This window comes from Sus scrofa, chromosome 6 (genome assembly GCF_054392235.1).
Source record: "Sus scrofa isolate SSC_HxYL_T2T_F1_AM1 chromosome 6, Sscrofa_HxYL_maternal_Yorkshire_Landrace_v2.0, whole genome shotgun sequence".
Lineage (NCBI taxonomy): Eukaryota > Metazoa > Chordata > Mammalia > Artiodactyla > Suidae > Sus > Sus scrofa.
This window is the reverse complement of record NC_139388.1, coordinates 84386655-84407489: the sequence shown is the minus strand read 5'-3', so window position 1 is coordinate 84407489 and position 20835 is coordinate 84386655. Positions and strand designations below refer to the sequence as shown.

Genomic DNA, 20835 nt, shown 5'->3' with positions numbered 1-20835 from the left:
GCCAGGACTGCAGGGACCTCAGGGCCTTGGCAGGGGGCGAGGGGGGAGAAACATGCACTGCAGAGTGTGCGTGGCATCCGTGAGATGTCCTTAAGACCAGCTCCTGGCTACCTACCAGAGCCCTGTCCCCAAGCCACAGGGGAGGGCGAGCTGTTTTTGAGTTGCTCTCGATTTTAGGGAGCTGTCCGGCACACAGATGGACAAATGATGAACTTGGTGACGTATTCTGTAAACCCAAAATCTCCAAAGTGTTAGACGAAAAATTTATTTAACCAATATTTATCGAGCATCTCTCACTGTGTCCTAGGTGCCAAGGTTGTGGCCGAGAACAAAAAAGTCAAATTCCCTCCCCTCAGGTAACTTACATCATAGCTGGTTCAGGGAGACAATAAATATGTCAGGTGGGGGTAAGTGTTTGGAAGAGAAAATAAAGCGGGGAAGAGGACGGACAGTGATCTGAAGGAAGGGAGGCAGCAGCCCTGCAGGTGCCTAGGGCAAGGGCACCCAGGCAGAGGGAAAGGCTAACACAAAGGCCCCTGGGCTGTGCAAAGGCCCCCGGGCTGTGTTCGGCGTATCTGCAGAAGGCAAGGGGCCTGCGTGGCTGGAGCAGCCTGAGTGAGGGTTGGTCGTGTGCCGGGGGGTTGGGGTGGGAAGGGAAGATGGAGCAGAGCCTCGGCCGGGGGAAGGACTTTACGTGTCTTTCTGAGTGAGATGAGAGATCATTCTAGTTGCTGTGTGGGGAAGACAGTGTGGAACAGTCAAGGGCAAAAGCAAGGAGGCTGTGACCCAGCCCCAAGATGTTGGGAGCTTGTACCAGGGCCCTGGAGGTGGGAAGAAGTGGGGGATCCTGAGTGTATTTTGGGTTTGTTTTTTTTTTTTTTTTTTTTGCATTTTATGGCTGCACCCCAGCATATGGAGGCTCCCAAGCTAGGGGTTGAATCAGAGCTGTAGCTGCCAGCCTGCACCACAGCCACAGCAATGCCAGATCCAAGCTGCGTCTGTGACCTACACCATAGCTCACGACACGCCGGATCCTTAACCCACCGAGCGAGGCCAGGGATCGAACCTGTGTCCTCGTGGATGTTAGATTTGTTAACCGCTGCACCACGACAGGATCTCCGCCTGAGCGTATTTTGAAGGGCCGCCAGGATTTGCTGAGGGGCTGGGGGGTCAGTGGGTCAGAAAGAGAGGAGCTGGGGATGTCTCCAGAATCTCTGGCACTGCCCCTGAGATGGGAGAACTCCAGCAGGAGCAGGCCTGGCAGGAAGGCAGCGGGGATGGCATGGGGGTGGGGACAGTGTTGGACCGACTCACAGCTAGAGCAGCCCCTCAGCCCCATGTTGGAGCCTCTGCCTTGACCTGTAGGGGTGAGGGTCTTGCTGCAGGTGCATTTGTGGAGCTGCAGACACTGGCCTCTGGGAACCCCACAGCCTAAGCTCATGGCTTGTATATTTATGTGTTTAATTGGAATTCACCACCTTCCCGCATCTAGAATGGAAGCTCCAGGAAGGCAGGCACTCAGTTTTGTTCGTTGCGGTTTGCCCGGTGCCAAGCTGCTGCGCTACAGTAGGTGCCCATTCACCGAGTGAATAAATGAATGTCCTTGAGGAAGCCAGCCACCCAATTCCTTGCTGAGAATTGGGAAGGGGCTGCTTCCGGCCACTGGACGCAGGGGAGCTGATCTTCGCAGCCACTGCTCACTGCTGAGACCTGGAGCACATGGGACAAGCCGGGATGCCCACCCTGCCGTCTTCATCTTGTCTGAGCCCTCACTGGCCTCAAAGCCCCTTTCTCTGGGCACTGTGGTCAAGGGAGATGTGTGGGCCCCCTTCAAGTCTTGGCTTGGCCCTGAGTGACTGTGTGACCTTGGGCAAGTTGCTTCATCTCTCTGAGCCTCAGGTCAGAAATGTGGATCATGGAGTTCCTGTCGTGGCTCAGTGGTTAAGGACGCAGGTTTGATCCCTGGCCTCGCTCAGTGGGTTAAGGATCCGGCGTTGCCGTGAGCTGTGGTGTAGGTCACAGATGCGGCTCGGATCCCATGTTGCTGTGGCTCTGGTGCAGGCCGGTGGCTACAGCTCCGATTGGACCCCTAGCTTGGCAACCTCCTTATGCTGAGGGTGTGGCCCCAAAAAAACAAGAAAAAAAAAAAAAGAAATGCGAATCACGATGCCTGTTTCCTGGGTGACTGTGAGACCAGTGGCTGCATCTCACAAACAGTATCTGGAACGTGAGAGGACTTTGACAGAGGTGGCTGCTGTTAGTCTTGTTCCTGCCAAGGCCAAGGCCAGAGTGATATTTGACCAGGGCCCAGCATGACGCACCTTCTCCTGATCACACTGGCTGCCGTCTACCAACCTAGGCTCTGCCCTGGGCTTGTTGAGTCAATGATCGAGTTAAGGGATCATCCTTGCTCCCTCTGCCTCTCTTGGTCAGTCTGTGAGCCCCTGATGTAACTGCGTCTGATCTGTCACTGGCCCCCCCTTCCCCCACTGAGGCTACAGCTGCAGGACAGAGTCCACCCTTCCACTCTGATTGCTCCTTCCTGGGGGGGAGAAGGGGGGGCACACCCCAGGGTGTGGCCTGGGAAAGGCTGGAGCCTGTGGACACACTGTCCCCTTCCCAGATGTGTGCAGTTGGTGGGCTCTGAGCAACGAGAGGTGGGGCCAAGTGGCTCCCATGGGTGCAGAGAGGATGTTCATGCATTGTAAGGGGAGGGGTGAGGGGGGGCTTCCTGGGACTGCATCCCAGCCCCATCCTCCCTCAGGCTCATGAGGAGGCAGGACCTTGCTCAGGGAGCCCTGGGGAAACGTGTAGCAGGTCCGTGGCCAGAGGAGGCGGCGTCACACAGCTTTAAATCAGGCCCCGTGGACTCGCGCTGAAGTCGCAGGACTAAAGGGAAAGAGGAGCACAGGTGCCTGGTGACCTCTCCCCGAGCCTGCACCCTGGCGTGGGGGGTGGGGGCTGGAGACATGCCCCCACGCCCCTTCCCCACCAGGGTGGGTCATGTCCAGGTGTTTGGTTTTTTAACCCTTGGCATCCTTCCCCCCAGCCCAGGCTCTGGGGAGGAGGAGGCAGCCTGGGGCTGGGCAGGGGGAGGACTTCAGAGGTGGCCTTAGGTGACCCCACAGATGCTTCTCCTGGGGTGGGGCTGGGAATTCCCAGCTGCCTCTGGCCCCTTCCCAGGCCACCTCCACGACTCTGCCCCCAGCGCTCTCTCTGTCCCGCCTCCCCATATTCACCCCCAAAGAGCCGCCCCCCCACCCCCACCCCAGCTGACTCATCCCTCTCCTTATTTGGTGGTTCCAATTTTCAAATAGTTGGGAACTGGGATCATGCCTCTTCTTGGATCCCTTTCGGGGCTGGATGCGCTGAAATCTGGCCTCATAAATCCTAGCCCCAGCAACCTCTTCTCCCTCCTGTCGTTTGTCTTCCTGTGACCCTTCAGCCAGAGGAGCAGAGACTCGGGAGTGTCCTGAGGACAGACCAGTGTCTTTGGTGCCCTGGGACTGCCAGGGTCTCCTCCCCAGTGACCTCAGTCACCCGGATCTTCGGCCAGCACTCAGTGAGCCCTCACACCTTCTAATTAAAGCCACCACCCTCTCTCAGCCAGGCCCCACCCAGGGCTCTCTCCTGCCATTATCGCATATGATCCGTACATATGGGGCATTATTTTGATGTGGGCATTCTTATCTTTTGATGTGGGCATCCTTATCTCCATTTTGCAGAAGGGGAACAGGAGGCAGGGAGAGGGGATGTGAGTGGTGCAAGTTATTCGTTCAGTCCGTGGCTCGGCTGGGAGCAGGGCCCAGGTCCTCTGACTCAAGGGCTTGTCATCCCTTCCCGAGTGGGTCCAACCTGTTGCGGGGAGAGAGAGGACCATCTGGGAGGACTGGTGTAGTCAGGGCTGGCTGCCTGGAGGAAGTGGACTGGGCTGGCCTTGGCAGGGGATACAGCAAGCTGCATATCTGCCACGTGGGCTTATCCAGCTCCTGCTTCTCAGACTTGGGTGCCTTTTGCCCTTGGCCTCCAGCTCAATCTAGTGATAATATTCCCCAGGGAGGTAGATTTAGCTTTCCCTGGCACGGAGACCTTTGGGAACCTGGAACCTTCTGTCAGGTCCCAAGCTCCCTTTGGGGCCTCTAGGTTTTTGCCTTGATTGGGTTTCAGTGGAGACTTTCGCGGAGTGGAGCCTGTTCTGAGCCAGCTGTGTGCCTGCCTCAGTAGCAGCCCAGCTGGGAGCAGAATCTAGATCCAAGACCCAAACTGTGTCATTTGAACACCTTTGTGCAGTGGAGGAATCCAGCCATTCGTTTATTCACCCATTCATTGCCTGAAGACCTACTGTGTGCCAGCCGTTGTGCTCGTGTTTTGTAGGCATTAACAACCTTCTGTAGTTGGGATTTATGCCTCCATTTCCCAGATGAGAAACAGCTCAGAGGAGAGCAGTGACTTGCCCCAAATCACACAGCCGGGTGCAGAGGAGGTGGCAGAGCTGACTCCAGCTCTGTCCGTCCTTCTGGAAGAGATCAGAGGCACAGCCCCTGCTCTCCAGAAGGTCTGGGTCTCGTTGGGCTCCCAAACCATAATTACCCAGCACAGCTCACAGTCTAGACAATAGCAGATTGTCAGGGAAGGAAAAGATCAATTTGGCGTGAATTGTCTGGACAGACTTTCTGGAGGAAGTGGGGCTTACAGAGCCAGGAGCATTTGGCTGGAGGAGGAGGAAGGCAGGGGCCCAGAAGTTGTCCCCATCGTCCCTAGATTCACATTGTTATCAAGTGTGTGAGCAGGAAGGCCCTGGCCTACTGTTGGAGTCATTAACCCTGGGAAAGAATGAGAGGAAGTAACCAAGATAGCTGAGGTGACATGCATTCCAGTCCCCTGCCCTGTAACTGGTCAGACCAGGAGGCAGGAGGTCAAGGCCTGGGCCTCCAGTGGGTTGCCAGTCAACTACTGCCCCTCTTCCCTGGACCTCGCTTCTCCTGCCCACAAAATGGGCTCCTTTCTTGTTCTTTGGCCACTTGGCAACTCTGAGGAAGGGAACATTGAGTTCTTGGAGAAATCTATCAGCTTGTCTTTAAGAGTGGGTGGTGCCACCATGCAAAGCCCACTGTCTCACCAATCTCATGCCTTCCTTCACTGATGCTCTCTGCCCACAAGGGCCAGGCCCTGGGCTAGGGAGGCGGATGAAGGAGCTGGCTCCCTGCTCCCTTAGACTTTGCTGAAACCTTGGCTCTCCTCCCGTGTGGGCCTGGGGTCACTCCTGCTGGGGTCTACCCACGTCCATTCACCTGTTGCTGAGCTAAGATCCAGGGGCTCTGTGAATGTCCATCTAGTGAGTAAGCACTAGACTAGGAGTCACAAGATTTCTGTGCTCCTGGCACTACCCCTGCCCCTGTGATCCAGAGCAAGTCGTTTAACTTCTCAGAGCAGAATTTTCCCCATTGCAAAATGGCATCATCCATTCATTCATTCAGCAACCATTTATGGAGTGCCAGCTCTCTTTCCAGCTCTGTGTGGGGTATAAACACCAGGCATGGGTCCAAGGAGCTTCTGGTCTGATGGGGAGACCAGTCAACAAGAGAAGGTCTCTCAATAAAAGGAGGCTGCCTTCAAGGAGGAGTCTTCCAAGAGCTGGAGAGTAGCTTTTGGGGGCTGCATAACCTGTGGGAGATGCCTGGAGTCTTTGTGGCTTTGTCCCAGCTCCTGTTTGTTATTCTGGTTACTGTCTGCTTCCCTCCAGATAGCTTATGGGGAGAGGGGTCTTGAGAGACAGCTCCCTACCCCCACCACAGGCTAGGGCAGGGGACAGACCCACAGGGGCAGAGAGGAGAGAAGGCGGGTTTTGCCATGAGTCTCAGATGAGCTGATGGATGAGAAAACAGCGAGGCTTATCTATACTGAGTCTGGGGGTTCCCCTTGTGGCTCAGCAGTAATGAACCCGACTAGTATCCATGAGGATGCAGGTTCAATCCCCGGCCTCACTCAGTGGGTCAAGGATCCAGTGTTGCCTTGAGCTGCGGTGTAGGTCGCAGCCACAGCTCAGATCCCATGTTGCTGAGGCTGTGGTGTAGGCCGGCAACTATAGCTCTGACTCTACCCCTAGCCTGGGAACTTCTATATGTTATGGGTGCGGCCCTAAAAAGACTAAATAAATAAATAAATATACTGAGTCTGGTTATTTTAATCTAGGAGCCAGAGCTCAGGTTGGGGTTCTGCGGCGCCAAGTTAAACAAGGGAGATTGGGCTGAACCACTTTCCTTTCCCCCTTTTCTCTCCCAACTCTTCTGGGGGAGCTAGAGGGATGGCAGAGATCAGCTCAAGCCTGGACTGGAGTTGAAGAAATGGGAAGAAAGGGTTAAGTTGTCCTGGCTTCCCACCTCCTGGGAGGGAGGGGTAGGGAGGGGACAGGGACCAGGAAGGCTGAGGCAGGAATGTGTGATAAGATCAAAGCTTCCAGCCTGCCTGGGCCTCACCTACGTTTCACCTGAGCGATTGAAGGGAATTCTCTAAGTGACCCGGGGTTGGGGGTGGGGGGGGGGGGGCTGCAGGTCCCACCCACCACCCTTCAGCATGTCAAGAGGCCTCACCTACCCCAAAGTGCTAGAAGCCTCGGGACCACCTTTACCTGGCACATGCAGATTGGGGGGAGCACTCTGCCTTCCACCCCCACCCCCAGCGGCTCTGTCACCCCTGGGGTTCCTGGCCAGGACTCAGAAGCCCTTTTATGAGGCCTCTTAGCACCCCCCACCAGTTAATTCCACGGATTGCACTTCGGGACAGTGTCATGGGCAGGAGACACAGCCCTGAGCCCTGTCCTAGCTCCATTACTTATTGCTGTGTGACCCTGGGCTGGTGACTCAACCTCTCTCAGCTTCATCTATCAGCGGGGAATGGTCATACCATCTTTGCAGGGTTTTGGTGAAGATTAGACACCATGGAAATCACATCCGGCCAGAATAGGCAGTTGATAAATAACAGGAACTGTTATTTTGTGAAGGTCCCCTTCGCCCTTCAAGACTGCCCCTGGTGCTTGGTCCTGGGTAAACCTTGGGGCTTGGTTTTGTTCTGCCTCCCCCTGCCCTTGGAGGAGGCCCCAAGCTCCAGGGTCCACCCTCTTGTCCAACACTCTTCATTCACTTCGTGAATCTTCCCAACTGTGGGAAGGGAGCAGGGCAGGAAGGGGTGTGAGTGCAGGGGCCCCCTGATGCTCCTAAGAGCCCTCCAGGTACCTGCTGGGCCACCTGCCCTAGTGATATCAGATTAGGCCTTCCTGCCAAACCACCCCACTCCCATACCAGGGACCTTAGGGTCCCAGCGGGGTGGCTGGGAAAGTGGCCCTAGAATTCCCCAGGTGGGAAGGGACCTGGAGCTGGCCCTGGGGGTGCGTGCTCTGCCCTGGTTAATGATTACTCTGCATTAAGTGAGCAGGGGAGTGGGAGGCCCACCCTCCCAGCTCCTTAACCACTGGTTGCACTTGAGGTATGTCAGCATTTGGGTGCTCCCTGCTTTAATGAGGCAGCCTTCCTCTGGGACACACGGGGTCAGGGAGGGAGCAGGGAGTAGGGGGCTTGGATCACAGATTGACAGGCGGCCTGCGCCCCCGGGGTCCTAAGGACAGATTTAAGGCTCAGAAAATCCGGGTGAAATGTGAGCGAGGACATAACAGACCCCTGCGGTTTGGTGCCAGCCACGTGAGCAGACCCTGCGGTGATACAGCAGGTGAGCAGGCTCCTTCTAGCACCCCCCACCCCCGTGCCTCCTCTCCTGGGCTCAGGCCCTGCAAGCGGCGCCCCAGCTAGCAGGTAGTAGATGGTTAGGGCTTTGGGGTACCTGGGCTTGGGTTCCAATCCCGCTTCTGCCACCTCAGGGCTTTGTAACCCTGGGCAAGTCACTGCACCTTTCTGAGCCCCCATTTCCTCATCTGAAACCAGAGAATATTCATCCCTACATTTTTCTGCTGTCAGTGAGCCAAGGGGTAGGAAGTGTTTAGCTCAGAATGAATACCTGGGGAAGGGTAGCAATTATTCCTACGATAGTTTCTGTTATTAGGAGAAGGTGAAAGCTGAATGCTAGTCTTGGGTAACCAGGGCAACCCTGGCCCCTGGGATGAGCTGGAGGATATGGGGGAAGGTATCTGTGAGAGCGCTGGAAGCATGGCGGGATCTCCGCCTCTAACCAGGCCCACCTTGGTCCTCCCAGCCCTCGTTCCTTCCTGGGCTGGGTCTGAGGCGGTGCTGGCCAAGAGTGGGGGAGGAGGGAGAATTGGTTATTTTAACATTAGGGCATTTTCCCCTACTGGCCGCTGCTATTTTGAGAGCCCTGGAGAGCAGGGGCTATGGTTAAATTAGGTAATGTTGCTCCAGAAGGAATGTGTGAAGCAGTCAGGCCCAGGCTGCAGGGAAAGGACAGTTGGTTCGCTCCATATAAATTTAAACTGCAGCTTGGAAAAGTGCAGCTCGGGGCGCTTTATAAGGTGATGGAGGTGGAAGCTGCTAGAGGCTGCTGCTGGGGGAGTGGAGGTGATGGCTCAAGGTTTTTCTTGGGGGAGCCTGGGCTTGCACCTGGAGGCCTGGCTGGCCCAGCAGGGGCCAGCAGTGGGACCGAGGGGCAAAGCTGCTCGTGTCCTCAGCTCCAAGCCTCTGGCTGCCACTGAAGCAGGTGGGGCTTGGGGTGGTGTGATGCCTGGAAAGGATGGATCTGCAGACTTGACCTTGAACCCTGCTTCTGCCCTGAATCCAAGCCTTCTGTGCTTGGGCAAATCACTCAGTTATGTCCAGAGGTGACATAACCATTCTAGTACCCTAGGGACAATTCTTAAGGATCAAATCGCTAGAAGAAAAAGTCTAGTGAGCTGACTTTTATTGAGGGCTGTTGTGTACAAGGTGCTATTCTAATCCCTCGTTGATGTCATGACCCGGAGGGCAGTCCATACACCAGCAGCTTGGGGCTCACCTGGGAACTTGTTAGAAATGCAGACTCTCAGGCCCCACCCAAACCTACTGAATCAGAATCTGGACACCGACAAGACCCCAAGCAAGATCTCCTGGTGATTCCTGGGTGTGCTAAAGATGGAGAAGCTCATTTTATCTCGAAACCACCCCTGTGATATAGGAACTGTCATTTGCCAGTTGAGAAAACGGGGGCTTGGAGAGATGGTCTCCATAGAGACTCCATCAGTATTGATGCTGTTCCCCATTCTGCTTTTCCTTCCCCTCTTTTGGTCTGGGCTGGGGTTGGGGAGAAGAATGGGGCGTCCGAGCTCCTGGCAGGACTGGAGAAGGTCAAGCATATCCCTTACCTCTGAGACTTAATCAGACTCTCTTATCACCATTCACCCAAGGGATCAGTACAGCTGGACCTGAGTCACCTCCCCAAAGTCATTCCACACTTCCCGTCCTTGGAGAAAGGTGGGAGCAGGGAAGGGCTTCTCTGCTGATGTGCTTGTGGTACCGACAGTAGATCAGATGGGGGAGGGAAGAGTCAGGGCGGGGGCTGCTTTGGGCTTAGTTAGGGCCACCCCTCCTGTCACTGGTATGCTTGGGGACTGAGTCACCCTAGCAGTGAATATTTTGAGGAGCATCCACTATGGACCCAGCCTTGGGAGAGTATCCTGAATTTCCTCCAATTCTGTAGACTCTTCATTATACAGAAAGGAAAAAAAAAAAAAAAAAGTGTTGCTACAGTTTATTTAGCACTTAGCGTGTGCCACACACTGATAAGCACCTGACTTGCATTATGTCTGTTATCTGTTTAATTTCACTGTCAGTTTCCTCTATAAAATGGGGAGAGTGATAGTATTCCCTGTCTCATGGGGTTGTTAAGAAAGTAATATTTGTCAAGTGTCTGGCACATAGTGTTTGTCAAATAAATATAATAAGTACAAATAATCTCCCAATAAGGTGGGCACTATCATTGCCCCCATTTTACAGATGTACACACTGAAGTCCAGAGTCCAGGGAAAGGACTTCCTGTTGGGATCAGAGGTGGTTAGGGGAGAGCCAGAAGAAACTGAGTCCCAAAACTTCTAAACCACTCTTATAATTCAACTCAGTTTATTATCCTTGGCTTTGGGAGGTATCTAAGGGTTAATATATGTATATTATATATATATATGCCATATATAAATATGATGAAAAAACCTCAACTTGGAGTTTGTCCCCAAGAACCTTTGTTTCCAGTGGGAGAGGAGAGACATTTACCTGAGAGGCTATAATTAAGACCAAATCTATAGTCTTCTAAGAGGTAGAAATTAAGTCCTATAGCTGTGTGGGGGAGAAAGATGTCTTTGTGGGGGGTCCAGGAAGACTTCAGAGTGGAGGTGGTAATTAAGCCAGACTTGAAGGATGGATGAGTGGAGGAGTAGATTCGATTGAGAGGCATAGGAACAGCATTCTGGGAGGAGGGAACAGCATACGTAAAGGCCAAGCAGCAGGAAAATATGCCTTGTGAGAATGTGGCACGCAAGCCGCCAGTTCTCAGGGGGCTGCTGGGCCTGGGGTGTTGAGGTGGGAAAGGCCAAGCCCAGCTTTGCTGTCATTGAAGATTCCCAGCGTTCTCAGGGACTTGGCTCGTCAACCAGCTGGGACTGTTCCGTCATCATTCTGCCTTTTCTTCATGTCAAGAAATCAAAGACTTTTATAAATGGCCCGTCTGGTCAGCGTGTGATAACCGGTGCAGCTGGCAGAATTCAGGCCAAAAGCAAAAGACTTGATGTCTTGATTAACGGGGCAGCCTTATCGCCCACGCATGTACAATTTCCTTTCGTCTTTGCCAGGGTTGACAATAACCCTGGGTGGGGAGCACAATGGAGGGGCCAGGCCTGGGTTCTGATTCCGTCTCTGCGGCTTACCGGCTGTGGCTTTGGGCGAGCCTCAACTTCCTCCTTTGTTAAGTGGAGAGAGCTCTTCCTCCACACTTGGGTGAAGGATTGGTGATGGCACAGCCTGCACTGTCCAATAGGGTGCCCAGCAGCCCATGCGACTGTTTATTTTTTTATTTTTATTTTTTTAAGTTTTTAATCCCCGTGTGACTTTAAATTTCAGATTCAGTTAAATAAAATTAAAGTTTCTCAGTTGTACCAGCCACACTTCAGGTGGCTACTTATCAGACAACGTAGATACAGACATTTCCCTCACTGCAGAAAGTTCTGCCGGATAGCACTGGTGCCACTCAGTAAGGAATAGCTATTGTCACTTTTCCTGGATCCCTGTCCCACTTGGGAAGCCCCAATCTATGGAGGCCTGAGAGACCCCAGGGCCTTGGTGAAGGCAGACAGGACTGCCCCTCTTGTCACACTGCCATCCCCACTTTCTCCTGGGCACTGAGGAGGTCTCACCCTCTGCCTTGCCTGACTCCACGCATAATGTGAAAAAGTCCGTGACTTGGCTCCATCCAGCCCACCCTTCCCCCCTTCGCATCCCACCCACTCCCCTGCGCTCTGTTCTGCTCCACCCGCCTGGGCGATTCCCACTGCCCCTTCCCTGGGTGGGGGTGGGGAGGCCTCCCCTGGCAGTCTCCAGCTCCCCACAGAGGTGCTGGCCGCCTGGGCTGCCTGGGCCCCTCTCGGCAGGGCGGAGATGATGGTTTGTTGTGACGGGGGCAGTGGGCAGCCTGCCCGCTCTAACGCGCCTGTATCTGGGCGCCAAGCATGCTGTTTGCACTTGGCTGCGCCTCAGGGTCTGGCCCCGTGCCCATGAGGGCTGGCCTGCTTTGGCACCCCTGCTTGCGAAGGCCAGTCACGGGCCTCTGCCGGGTTAGGAGCTGGGTGTGGGTTGGGTCCTGGGTGCTGAAGGTGAGGGACATGGCTGACACCTGGAGCTGGAGTTCAGGACAGATTCCTGGCTGTGGCTGGGCCCTGGGTGCTGAGTGCTGACAAGGCCCAGGCAGGCGTAGGTGGGGTGCAAACTCTCGGGGGGTCAGGCAGGAGGTCACTCTGGGCGCTTCAGGTTAGTCTGGTCAGTAGGTGGTATTCACATCTGTCTGGGATGAGCTTTTCTCTGGGATGATCAGAGAAGTTCAAGGTCACCTCCCAGCATCATGGTCTCCGCTCCCCCTTCTTCTGGCCCCTCCCTCATCAGCGGGGAGGTGGACCAACAGGCATCACTGGTCCACGAGTGCTGAGGACAGGGAGGCCCAGCAGGAGATGTGACCTGTCCAAAATCACACAGCCAGTCTGGAGGAGTCAAGTCTTTGATTGAACACCTTGCATACCTTTCTCCCGCTCTGTCCTTCCCCTTGGGACCTCTGCGGACAGTGGCCCCTGGACTCTTTGCTGACAAGGAGGCTTGGAATTCTGGTTCTGCCACTTACTTCTCTGTGATCCTGGCAAAGCCTCTCTGAGCCTCATGTCCCTCATCTGGGGAATGGGGATAATTATACCTCCCTCTCAGGGCAGTTATGAGGATTAGATAATATAACTGGCCTCCTGGCTGTTTCCAGAACATTCCAAGGGTACTCATGCCTCCAGGGCTTTATAGCTGCTCTTCCCTGCACTCAGAGAGCTCTTCTTCTGTACATGCACCAGCTTCTTTCGCACTGCAGTGCCACCTTCCCTGACCAGCCTGTGCAAAATAGCAACCTCCACCCAGCCACTCCCGGTCCCCCTCACCCTGCTATATTCTTCTTTTTAGTACTTCCACTGTTTAACAAGTACCAGTTTATGACCGGCCTGGCTCCAAGTAGAATGTCAGCCCCGTGAGGGCAGGGAACTCCGTGGCGAGGCCCCTACTCACAGGACAGTTACTGGTTATCTTCCCTTCCCCTTCTCAACACATCTCAGTACCTGATGGCGACTGTTTATTGAGCCCTTGCTGTGCACCAAGCCCTGTGCTAATGCAACTCACACTGGAGCTCAGTGAATGTTATAGAGTGCCCGTCATGGCCTTGTCATGTCCGTATCAAAGAGAGGGGGCATGGAGTTCCCGTTGTGGCGCAATGGGTAACGAATCTGACTAGGAATCATGAGGTTGCGGGTTCGATCCCTGGCCTTGCTCAGTGGTTAAGGATCCGGTGTTGTAGTGAGCTGTGGTGTAGGTTGCAGACGTAGCTTGGATCCTGCGTTGCTGTGGCTCTGGCATAGGCCAGTGGCTACGGATCCGATTGGACCCCTAGCCTGGGAATCTCCATATGCCTCGGGAGTGGCCCTAGAAAAGACAAAAAGACAAAAAAAAAAAAAAAAAAAAGTGGGGAGCAGAAGGTGCTGCCGTGACTTACCCAGCCTCCCAACTGATAAGCTGCTGAGCCAGGCCTCCAGCCAGGTTAATCCTACCCCAGAGCTTACACTGTGCCCTGTTGGGTTAACAAGACTAGAGCCTTCATCCAAACCTGGGGCTCAGAATCCGCATTTGATAGAATTAAGTGGGTCAGGTTTAGGGGTGCCAGTCAGTATTTGGGGGATTCCCCTTCCAGCCCTCTCTTCTTCTCCTAAGATTGGTCAGTTACAACCACTCCCCAAATGACAGGTGCCCTTTGGCTGGGGAGACCCCAGCACCAAGCTGAGGCCCCAGGAGTTGGGCAGGGAGCAGAGGGAGGGCCAGGTCCCGGCTGTCCCTGAGCTCTCCGGGGACAGGTGGACAGGATGTTCCCCCAGGCAGCCGACATTCCTGTTCCGAGGTGGCAGGCAGCGGGAGATTTATCATTTCCGGTAACCCGGTAACCCAAGTCCCTGGGAGGTGAATTCTCCCTGCCAAGGACATGCACCTCTGGCTTGCCAGCCCTTCCTGCCATTTCCTCTGCTGGGCCTGTCTGCCCGGGGCTTGGCACAGGCCAGAGGGGCCCATTCTCAATCCCAGACGTGGAGACCGGGGTCGCAGGCCTTGATGAGCCCACCACAAAGACCCAGCCTGATGCCACCTTCCCGGTGTCCTTATCGGTGCAGCGTGGACCCCAGCCTTGGGGAAGGATGGGAAGGAGGGGGCATCGTGGGAGGTGAAGGACCCTGTGTTAGGAGCCAGGACCCCTGAGGCCTGAGTCTGCCTCTGCCATCAGCTTGCAGGGAGACTTCCTCTCTTGCTCTGAGTACTCATGCTGCTCTGAGATCTTGACGTACACAAGGCAGCTTATCCTTGTAACAGTGCTGGTGGGGGGAGGGGGCAGCACTAAAACAGCTCCAAGAGGTAATGTCACCCAGCGAGCTGTCGGTCACGGATGGGGTGTGAGCTCAGTCTCTCCAGCACTGTGGGCCTCCTGGAGGTCCTTACTTCCCCTCTCCGGGCCTCAGTTTCCCCTTTTGATTTCCCCTTCTGATCAGTGAGGATACTGGGCTAGGCGATCACTTCCAGCCCAGGACCCAGTTGGTGCCTTTTGTCTTGGTTTGTCTTGAGCCCTCCCTAGCCTGTGATTGGGCAGAACAGGAATTCTTCTCCCCAGGGGTTTCTGAAGAGCTCACTCTTGCTGTGTCAGGTTTTGGGAAGAGAGAAAAGGCAAGAAGAGAGACTTAAATCCAGTAGATACCAGTCCCTGGGTTAAACCCTTGGATTGTCCTGCTGGATCTTCCCAGCAGCCTTGTGAGGTGACCATTTTTATTCCTGTTTTAGATGAGGCACCAGAGGCTCAGAGAGGTCGAGGGATTTGCTCAGGGCTGCACAGCTAGGAAGTTGCCAGGCTGGGTTGTCCTGTCAGCCTGAAGTGGCGTGAGGCGGCGTGTGGCCCACAAACGTTTCCGAGGATGGCTTTGATTAATGAATAAAATCATATAAAAATAGCCTTTCCAAAACACTCTGAACATGTCCTAGAATTTGCAACCCAAACTACGTCTCCCAGGCTGCCTCTGACACCCAGAAGCAGGCCGAGGATCCTTTGTTAAACTGTTCTCAGCATTTGCTTCGGAAAATATGGCCAGTGGTAATGATGGGTGTGCAAGAGTTCAGAGGAGCAGGAGCCGCGTGGGCTGCAGCGGACTGGAAAGGCTTGGCGCTGAGCTGGGAGTGCGCCGGAGGGGGTTGAGTGGGGCCCGGGGTGGGGCCGGGCAAGGCTGAGTTCACAGGCTCCAGAAAGGCCATCTTCCAGGAGAACCACAGGGCCTCTCCTCAGACCCCCTCCAACCCAGCCCTGCCCATCCACCTCCCCCAGGGTCTCTGGGGCAACCCAGGCTCCAGGCAGGGCATGTTCAGCCTGCAGACCTTTGCTCCAGCCCCTCCACCCCAGGAACTGGCGAAAGAGCCGTGGGGTGGGGCAGTGAGGCCCGTGTCCCAGCCAGTGGGCCCAGCGGGCCGGGCACCCTGGGATTTGAGCAGTTGGCAGCATCACGACTGAGGTGACCCCAGCCAGCCTGCCTCCACCCCCTCCTGCTGCAGGGCCCTTGGCCCTGAGCCCCCAGCAGCTGTCAGCAGGGAAGGGTGACAGAGAGCCAGAGGTGACCTCGCAGCCCGCCCCTTCTCCCCCTGCTTGGGCTAGGCCCAGAATTCGTACCAGCTGTTGTCAGCAGCTGCTGAGCTTTGTTCCAGAGTCAGCCCTGGGCACCCCGTCCTCTCCGGGACACCTTCCCGCCGTCCTTCATGGCTGCTGGTCCGGAGAGGGGTTGGGGCTGACATGGGGGGAGCCATGATCACATCCCTTAATTCCTTTGATTTTACAAATAACACAAAAAAAATAAGAAGAAATGCTCCTGTTTTTAGGGGAGAAAAAACCGTGTCAGGGAGGCCAAGTGACTCGCCTGAAGTCACATAGCTACCGAGTGGCTGAATTCAGGCTCCTGGCTCCCAGCTCAGGGCTCACCCTGCTGCCTTTTTTGGGATAGAGACCTAGGGGTTCCTGGGTGTAACTCCCGACTTGGCCACTGCGTCATTTTAGGACCCCCGGCAAGCTCCTTAACCCTTTGGAGTGGAACTCCCATTTTCTTGCTTGTAAAATAAAATAACAATAGTACCTCCCTCTTGGGAATGTTTGAGCAAATTAGATAATCAATGTAAAGTATTTAGCACAAGGCCTGGCATGGTCCAAGGGCCCAAAATGAGATCTGGCAATATTATCTGCAGAGTATTAGCCACCTGTGTACTCACCACTGTGGGTGGTTCTGCGAGGGTTCCAGACACATTCCACAAATATTTTTTATCAGTCAACAAATATTTGTTTGGCACCTACTATGTGCCAGGTGCTAGAGAAAGAGCAGTGACAAAACAGACAGACTTCCACCTTGCTTCCCTTCTCCCCCCCGTGACAGCTAGGAAGACACAACGTCATTTTAACCACGGAAGCCTCCAAGTACTTTTACACATGCTTGTATGATCCACATCGGCAGAGGAGAAACCTGGGGCTGAGATGAGTGGCAGAGCGGGGACCAGGACCTAGCTCCTCTGAGGGTCTTAGGCAGTGGCCTCGAGGGCTTCCTGGAGGAGGAGGCACTTGTGCAGGAGAGGCCTGGCTGGAGAGGTTGGGACCCAGCCCCCGCAGTCTGAGCAGCAACAATTTCAGGAAGGTCTTGCCAAGGTCAAGGCTTCTTGTTCCCCAGGAATGAGGCCCAGCCAAAGCTTTAAATACCCCCATGCAGCCCAGAATAGCCCCCATTGTCTTGGCCTGCAGCTGGGGGATCCTCAAGAATCCTGAGGGAGGCCGATCCTGGAGGTGGGGAGCGGGAGGAGGTCTTCCAGCACTTCCCTATATGGTACCGTGTTTCTGCGAAGACTTTTCCATTTGGCTCCTGCAGGAAGGCCTGCCTTGTGGACAGGGTGGAGCAGCTGCCTGGGCTCTGCGTGAGCAACGTGCAGCTGAGGGGGGAGCCTGGCGGATGGGGGACTCCCAGAGAGGGCCGTGTGCCCAGGTGAAGGTGCTCCTTTGTGCCCCAGGGATGTGTGTGCTTTGGCCCAGTGGGCCCTCCACTGTGGGCGGGCCCAGCCAGGTCCCCTGCCCCGGGCTTCCTGGCACCCTCTCCAGCTCTGGCTATTTTGGGCCCTGGCTGTGCTCAGGCACGGGGAGGGATGGGTAATCCTGCCCAGACCAAGGATGCTGGGGGCACTCCCTGGACCTCCATTCCAGCCTCTGACCACTGTAGCCTCTGCTCCTGGCCTCAGCCTCCAAAGGTCATGGTCAGTGGACACCGATGGGACACTGGCTCCACCAGCAAGGACAAAGAAGGGCACCAGATAAACCTTTCCCCTCAGGGCATTTGTGTTCTCAGTGTCAGGAATAGTTGTGCTCCTTCTAAGCAACGAGTTTGTTTTTACCTCCTGGGACCCAGAATCCAAGGACCGGTCAGGTTTCCTTCTTCGCACTGGCCACGGGAGAGCCCAGAACCAAATGCTTTGTTGCTTTCCCAGACATCCAGAACTGACCACATGCTTTCTGTCTATTTGCCTGGCTCCAGGCTCTGTCTGTCTGCTGTACTCGAGTTTCTCTTAGGTGTGTTTAGTTAATTTTCTCTGGCTGTTATGTGTACCTCTTTGTAAGCCACTTTGAGTCTTTCTAGAACAGGCTGGTGGGGAGGGATAAACAGGTGAGTGGTGGTGATGATGAAGGGAACCCATTGCTAGTTGGTTCCCTGAAGTCTGCTCCTCGTAATTCCCTCCTCGAGCCCCGCCCTCTGTGCTGGCAAGACTCACAGCCCAGACTGTTCGAATGGTAACATTCCAGGATTTCAAATGGCAGCGCCAGAAAGAACCTTTGGGATCATCTAAGCTTAAAACTTTCCAACTTATTAAGCTATCAAACCCTCGTTTCAATCACAAGTATAGTATTTTGATTAGTTATTATTATTATTATTATTTTTTTTAGGGTTGCAGGTGCGGCATGTGGAGGTTCCCAGGCTAGGGATCTAATCAGAGCCACAGCAAAGCGGGATCCAAGCCGTGTCTGCAACCTACACCACAGCTCACGGCAACACCAGATCCTTAACCCACTGCATGGGGCCAGGGGTCAAACCCGCATCTTTAAAGATACTAATCGGGTTTGTTACCACTGAACCACAACAGGAAATCCAATTAAATATTTTTTTTAATAATTATTTTTATTTTTTCCATTATAGCTGGTTTACAGTGTTCTGCCAGTTTTCTACTGTATAGCCTGGTGACCCGGTTATACATACATGTATAGAGTATATTCTTATAGTTTGATAAATAACAGCAAACACTTATAGAGCCTTCATCATGTGCTAGTGCCATTTTCCATCTTTCATTTAATTTTCACAACAGGCCTCTGGGGCAGATTCTATCAAGATAGATTATCATGCCCATTTTATAGATGAGGAAACTGAGGCACAGAGATGGGAAGTGACTTGCTTACAGCTAACCAGGGACTGAACCAGACGTATTTTATATAGAAGGTCAGACTATAAAATGGGAAAAGGTGGATTTGTTTTGATTGAAGCATGTATTTGGGACAGGGGGCCCAAACTCTACCTGTCCCCCCCCAACCCCTCACCCACTCTCTAAAGTGGTCCCTGAGGCTGCTGAGTTCAGGCTGGAAATTGGCGATCTAGGTCTAGTGCATGATTTGACAGGGAGCCTGAAGCCCTGTCTGAAGCCCAGAGAGGGGAAGGGACTTGCCCAAGACCGTGGGGTGAGCTGGAAGCACATCCTCCATCCCTCACGGCCCACCTGCTGCCTGGAGGACCACCAGCCCCTCCAATGCTCGGCTCCTTTTGTCTCCAGGCCTAAGAGACACACCTTCTCTGTGGTCCTAGGGCACCAGGAGTGATCAGGTGCTCGGCCAAGTGTCCTGTCCCCTCTGAGAGGACTCATCCCCTGTGAGGGCAGCTGACGGCCAGGGAGGGGAGGGGCAGCTCCTGTCTGTGTTTCTTCACCTCAGAAGAGAGCGTACCCTCCTGCCACCAGCTAGCTGTCCCTCAGCCTGCCTTTCCTTTGTCAGCACCTCAGCCCATGGGGCCTTGGAGCTTTTCTGTCTTCAGGAACAAGCTTTTCAAAACCCTTGTGGTGGTGGTGTTCTCAAAATGTGTTCAGCGGAACCCTTGTCTGCATGAAGAAAGGGTTCCGAATTAAGTAAGTTTGGGAAACCCTAAACAGCTGTCCTCCTTCTTTCGTCATAGTGTTTGGGACATTTAGAATGGAGGGAACCGACTCAGCTTTGTGGATCAGCCTTTCCCTGAGGTGTTTGTACAACCCTCCCCCATACCCATTCTTGTCCGGAGTTAGTTTGCCTGGACTGGACATTAGTCACGAGGAGAGGGGACGGGGGCCCTTCCAAAGGAAGAGCGCCCTTCCTCTTACTTCCAGCTTTGTTGCCCACAGGCCTGTCTTCAGCCACGGACTTGGCCTGCCTGCCCCTCCCGCCTCCAGGAAGCAGATGAGGAAAGCCCTGGGGGCAGGGGGAGCTGGCCTTTTTGGCCGCAGCTGTTGGACTGCCGTTCCAGCCTGTTTTTTCCTGTTGCTGATGCCCACGGGAGCAAGCAGGAGTGGAGTCACCGAGGCCCGGCTGTCTGGCTGCCTTGCAGAAGGCCCTGGACCTGGCGCTGTGGGCCTGCTCGCCTCCAAGACTCCCGCCCATGCCCTGGGATGCTGGTCTGGGCAGTGGACATGTCTGTCCCCAGTGACCAGCTTCTCGTCCTCCCAGAGATGGGCCTTCTGGCTGGAAAGCTCCAGACGTCAGAGATGGCAGGGGGTGGGCTCGGGTGGAACAGAGTTCCTGGTTTGGAACCAGGGGTCTGGCTTCAAGTCCTGGCTCTTCCAACTCTGTGGCCACGGGCAAGTCACCTTTCTGAGCCACAGCCTCTTCATGTGTAAACCCCACTCATTCATTAATTTAACAAATATTATTGAACATCTGCTGTGTGCCAGGGACTTTTAGAGGCTGAGATTCAGCAGTGAGCAAGGTGGACCAAGTCCCTGCCTTCCTGGAGCTGATGTTCTCCTTGGGGAGACAGATGATACACATAAATATAGGGGAGACAGTAGGTGGGGAGTTGCTCTGAAGTAAAAGTTAAGGGGGTAACAGAGAGCCAACCCCAATGGATCCTGGACCTGGGGTGTAGCCAGGGTGGGTCTCTCAAAAGGTGACATTTGAGCGGAAGCCAAAGGAAGAAGAGAATGTACAGCTAGGGGTCATGTCCCAGGCAGAGGGCACAGCAAGTGCAAAGGCCCTGGGGTGGGAGGTGGCTTGGCAGGTTTGAGGACTATGGAGACAAACGTGGGGACGGCTCAGTAGGAGAGGAGGTCCAGAGGTGTGTATAAGTGTCTGTGTGTGTGTCGGGTCACACAGGGCCAGGCTGGCCATAATAAGGGCTTGCTTTCGAGTCAAGAGCGGTGGAAAGCCCTAACCTAGTGCGTTCAGCTTCGCTGTTGTTAGTGGTGTCTCCTTTCATCAAAAATGTGAAACACGCCCCCCATCCTCCCATAGGACTGGCACTTTGCTAAGGACTTCATTCATGAAGTCGGGGGGTTGTGACCCCAGAAGGCACAGGCACAGCCGACCAGGTTGGCGCGGCCTCAAAGGCCCACAGACACGCCAGTGTTCCATGGCGACAGGGCCACCCACGAGCCAGAGAATCTGAGGATCAAGCCGGGCTGCGGGCAAGAGGCAGGCACGTGAACACCGCAGGCGCTGTTGGCACCAACAGTGCTCAGCGGATAATGTTCAACCCACAAGGGGACCTTCTGGCCGGGCTCCCGCCACACTGGCCCCACCTGGCACATGGGTGGGGCAGGGACATTTCCCTTTAGCTTCCTCCCTGTAAGCTGCAGGCAGCACGCTCAGCACCAGGAAGGCCCATACATGGGGCTTAGGAGCAGGCGGGAGTGTGGGGAGTCTGGGGGGACCGGGAGAACTGGGCTCTGTGACCAGCACCATGGCAACAGCACAGAAAGGGCACTGCTCTTGAAGTGGAAAAGCCCACTCAGGGCTGGTCTCCTTTGATCCTCTGCCACCTGGCACGCAGTGTCCCACTGC

General features: G+C 54.7%; 1 protein-coding gene and 1 long non-coding RNA gene across 25 annotated transcripts in view; both read left to right on the top strand.

The window, feature by feature from the left end:
• HSPG2 (heparan sulfate proteoglycan 2) overlaps nucleotides 1-20835 on the top strand; it is a 108664-nt gene that overhangs the window by 4744 nt on the left and 83085 nt on the right. The gene's annotated exons all lie outside the window — the stretch shown is intronic.
• On the top strand, nucleotides 864-7457 carry LOC146402594 (uncharacterized). 2 transcript variants are annotated; one of them, XR_014807235.1, is made up of 2 exons: nucleotides 864-947; nucleotides 2005-7457. It is a non-coding gene; the product is annotated as an uncharacterized LOC146402594 (long non-coding RNA). The 2 variants fall into 2 exon arrangements; XR_014807233.1 differs by having other exon boundaries at nucleotides 864-1000.